The sequence below is a fragment of the Gossypium hirsutum genome, chromosome A05 (genome assembly GCF_007990345.1).
Source record: "Gossypium hirsutum isolate 1008001.06 chromosome A05, Gossypium_hirsutum_v2.1, whole genome shotgun sequence".
Lineage (NCBI taxonomy): Eukaryota > Viridiplantae > Streptophyta > Magnoliopsida > Malvales > Malvaceae > Gossypium > Gossypium hirsutum.
Window position 1 is genome coordinate 46,481,208 of NC_053428.1, and position 4,890 is coordinate 46,486,097.

The 4,890-nt window shown below is 35.4% G+C and overlaps 1 non-coding gene across 1 annotated transcript; it reads right to left on the reverse strand.

Annotated features, from left to right (window-relative positions):
- Positions 1-4,542: 4,542 nt before the first annotated feature.
- LOC121229883 (small nucleolar RNA R71) lies at positions 4,543-4,648 on the reverse strand. Its single transcript, XR_005927837.1, has one exon. It is a non-coding gene; the product is annotated as a small nucleolar RNA R71 (small nucleolar RNA).
- Between the last annotated feature and the right edge of the window lie 242 nt (positions 4,649-4,890).

Here is a 4,890-nt window from a genome sequence, read left to right on the forward strand (position 1 = left end):
ATCTATGTGGCATCCGAGCTCGTTGAGAGCTCTGAGTTCATTATGGATGCGAGCACCCGAGCTCGTTAAGAGATTCAAGTTCATTATGGATGTATACATGTTATGAGGTAGCTTTGGCTATGCATATATATGTGGCACTTAGGTTCAAGTTTCCGCGTATTCAACGGGTAATGTAATAAATGTGATGAAAGTCCCGAGGAGGGATGTTAAAGAGGTATGGTTATATGATACACTACGATGAGTACAGGTACGTATGCTAAACTTATGAATAATGCCTTGGTAAAGATCAATTTATGATGAGCAAGTATATATGTGTATATGATAAGTAAGCCAAAAGGGTTTGAATGATGAATAATCTTTATGGTTATGTTATTATGTCTTTGTGAAATTGAACATGAAATCCATGAAATGGTAAGTTCATGATTAGCTGAAAATGAACTTATGATAGTTACCATTATATTGCACTAAGACAGTGTTGGACATTAGCAGTTGTGTGACTTTGAAAATCCACCAAAAAATTTTAAAATTGAATTAGAAACTGAATAAGGTATGAGATTAAATATTATTGAATCTAGTTTTACATAAAAGAAACGGTGTAAGCAAAAAAGTTTCATATTATGAGATATTTGAACTTTTGTGAGATAGAGTCAGAGTGATTTTGGGCTCCCCTGTCGCAAATTTGAAAAATCACTAAAACTTATAAAAAAAATTATTATGGGCTAGGATTTATATTAATAACTCCTTAATGAGTCTATTTTCAAGATAAATAGACGCGAACATTAATCAAATCCCGTACTATGAGATAATCGATTTTTAGTAAAGAAAGGTCGAAGCTGTCAAATAGTAGAATAGGTGTAACTTCAAAGAATAAAATGTACTTATCGGCTAGACAAAAAATTATAGAAATTTTATGGTAAGAATATATATGAGTCTAGTTTCAGGAAACAATTACGGATATTAATTTGGAGTTTTTTAACTCCAGATATAAATAATTTAGTCACTATGACTCGAGAAAATAGCATGACCAGAAAATAAGTAAAAGTGTAATTTTGATTATATTTCCCTAGAATCATGTTGATAATTTTCTTATTATTTTCATATGGACTTACTAAGCTTTAAGCTTACTCCCTCCTTTCCATTTCTTTAGTGTTAACAGGTTAGCTCAGGGTTGGAGATCGTCGGAGGCAACCACACACTATCAAGCTACCTCCTTTAGAGTATTGATGAATCTTAATGTCCTCAAGTGAGTGGCATGTATAGGGACTTAGTTTTATGATAGATGTTGTTATGATTAGCCATATGTATTGGCTTATATTGATTCATTGTATACAGCCATGAGGTGTGGCTTATAATGATTGTGGCTTGTAAGCCTAATTATCCATGATAAGTTCTAATGCTTGTGATGCGATGATGTGTTTATGCTTGTGGGATATCTATGATTGGTATTATGACATATATGCATGATGGGTGCTTCTTGACCTATCAAAATGGTCATAGCCACATGGTAAATGTATAATATGGAAATAAGTTGATAATGTTTGAACATGAATACTTGATGTTGATTGAAGCTACTTGATAAATTGATGGTTATGAAATTTTGGTAAAAGTGGTCATCAAATGACAAGGTCAATGAATATAGAATTGTTGTGTCTAGTTTTGATATTATATGAGTACATGTAATAAGTTAATGATAGCATGTTAAAGTTAAGAATATACCTTAGCGAAGTATGTTAAATCATTAAAATGATGCCATGATGTATATCTTTGATGTGTGTAAAGATGTGAGGGATTAATGGTAACAAAAGGCTTGGAAAATAGCCTAAGTACTAGTCACACAGCAGAGACACGGCCATGTGCCTCAACCGTGTGGAGGACACAGCCTAGCACACGGGCGTATAGCCTGGCCTTGTGGTTAAATTTGTTTTGCTGACATCATAAATAGAGAGTTACACGGCCTGAGGACAGGGGTGTGTTGGAAACACATGGGTGTGTCCCTGTGTCCACACGGAAATATGACCCTGTTTCAGGAAAATTTATCTAAGTTTCCCCAAAACTTGCTAAAGTTCTCGATTTAGTCCCAAACCGCCTTTAATTCATGTTTAGAGCCTCGATAGCTCGTGTAAGGGACATTATGCCTGTGATTGAATTTTTTTAATTTAAATGAAATTTTATGGCTCGATTATGCATGTTTGTGAATGTTTAAGTCCGGTAATGCTTCGAACCCTATCCCAGCGTTGGATATGGGTAAGGGGTGTTATAGTCCACATGGCCTGTGACACAGGCGTGTCTCTAGGCTGTGTGAGACACACGGCCTGGCCACACGGGCGTGTGTCCCCTACACTTTGAAAATTTTCTATGTTTTTCTAAAAATTTATTAAGTATTCGATTTAATCCTGAACCACTTTTAATGTCTATTTGGTGCCTCGAGGGCTTGTATTAAGGGCTATATGAATGTATTTGAATGATTTTTAATTGGTATGAGAATTGTATTCAAATTGTATGATTGTTAAAGAAATAAGTTCGGTAATGCTCCGTAACCTTATTCCGGTGACAGATACAAGTTAGGGGTGTTACACGGTACTGGTCGCTGGGTTGCAACACAGAGCATTGGATGTCGCAACATAAGGAGCAGAATATAAGACTGGCTTCGGTGTCGAGACACAGCCTGTGGATGTCGCAACATGCCTCTGAAGATACCTTGAAGATGAACATACTGCCCTCGATGTCGCAACACAGGACCTGGTGTGTCTCGACATCACCTCTGTACAGGAAATAATTACAAGCCAGGGGGGTTTTGTTCTGTACAATTAAATGTTAAGCATGAGGACTACAATTGACGTAGGGTTAAGGACGACACCACTCTATAGCCTATAAATAGGCTCATTTAACAAATGTTAGAGACAATTTTCATATTGTATAACTTTCTTCCTAGATTTAGTCTTTAGTTTTTCTCTTGTTAGATTTTAGATTTTATTTCACTTCTTGTTATTTGCTTTTGTGGAATAAATAAAATTTGTGAAACAAAATCAAACTCTGTGAGGATTCTACACTTAAATCAAATGCAAATCAAACTTCTTTTAAACTTTTTTCTCTTGAATTATTCTTCATGTTTATTCTTTCTATCAAGTTTGTATTATTTATTAGATCCATGAGAAACTAATCTTCTTGTAGGGGATTAGCGAGTGGAGGTATGGTTAATTAAATGTTTTGTAGGGTTCTCTTAGCGGGTCAGCTGTTTAAGAAAGGAAGAACCAAAACTTCAAAACCCTAGGAAGTCATTAAGGAGGGAATTAACCCAAATTTGGTATGGTCTATCTGTGAATACATTAACTTTGAATCGGTCTGAACTGTAAGGTCTTGAGATAAGTAGTTTTTGTTGACTTGTTATTCTAGTAGAAGATCAGGAGATCCTGCTGGGATATTGACTAGTTGATTGAACGAGAAAACCTAAAGTGACAGTTGATTATGACTACCGAAGCGAGCTAATCAACCATGATCAGATTTGATATATTTTACTTTTTGATTTCTCGTATTTTATTTATCTCTTTATTTTCTTTTATTATTAGTAGTATAGATCACCAAAACCTTTCTTTTATTTTTCATAATATAATTCAATTAATGTACTAATTAAATTTATTCATGCTTAGGTTAGAATTAGTTTAGTGCTCCCTTTCCTTCGGTACAATCCTCTGATTACTCACCTACTCCATTGTAACTATATTATAACCTAACTTATATACTTGGGATACCACCTTTTATATCTTTTGTACAGGATTTCTACTCTGAATGTTGGTACATCCCGAGGCGATTAAGTTGTTAGCGCCGTTGCAGGGGAGGCGACATCACTAATTTAATTTTATGTTTTGAATATTAATAGAAAATTAAGAAAATTTTAGATTATAGCTATTATTTTATTTTCTTAGTTTCTACTGATCTTTTCTCTATGGATTTAGTGTATGACTTGTAGTACGCGAACACCTAGAGAGCCAGTCACAAACCTAAAAATAATAATCCAAAGAATCGTTAACAGCAACAGTAACAACCATTGCAGAATCAGCTACCTGCTGGAGGTAATTTACCACCACGTGAGAATCCACTATTCGATGAAGCTAACAATAACAAAATAGAAGATCCACCACCACAGCTACCTGCAAATATTAACACAGTGTGTAACGAGATGACTTTAAGGGAATATGAGATACCGAATCTGATATGGTTCAAGGGAGTATAACGAGGCCAACCATCACTACCAATAATTTCGAAACCAAGCCAGCCATAATCTAGATGATCCAGAATAATCTATAGTTTAGAGGAACAATGATAAAAGACCCAAGTCAGCATCTAAAACAGTTCCTCTAGCTTTGTGATACCTTCAAATATAATGGGGTCATCGATGACGCGATTCCTCTTCGGTTGTTCCCCTTTTCATTAATTTATAATGCCTCTTCTTAGTTAGATGTGTAGGCATTAGAATCAATCACAACATGGGACGAACTACTAGGGAAATTCCTACAAAAGTTCTTCCCCGTTGCAAGACAGTCCAGCTAAGAAGGGAAATTTCGATGTTTAAACAATCAGAGAGGAAAATTTTTCATGAAGCATGGGAGCGTTTTAAGACACTGATTCAAAAATGACCACACCACAGATTACTTGAGTGGTTACAATGGAAAATTTTTTACAATGTGTTGGTTATGCACTCAAGGTCAGGATTAGATGGAGCCGTAGGAGCACCTTCTATGAACAGAACGTATGAGGATGCACGTGAATTAATAGAAAATATAATGATGAGCTCCTACTAGTGGCCAACTAAAATACATACATATGGCATTACACCATCTATGGTAAAAGTTTTCCATGAAGATGACAGGTATCAATAGCTAGTGGACAGAC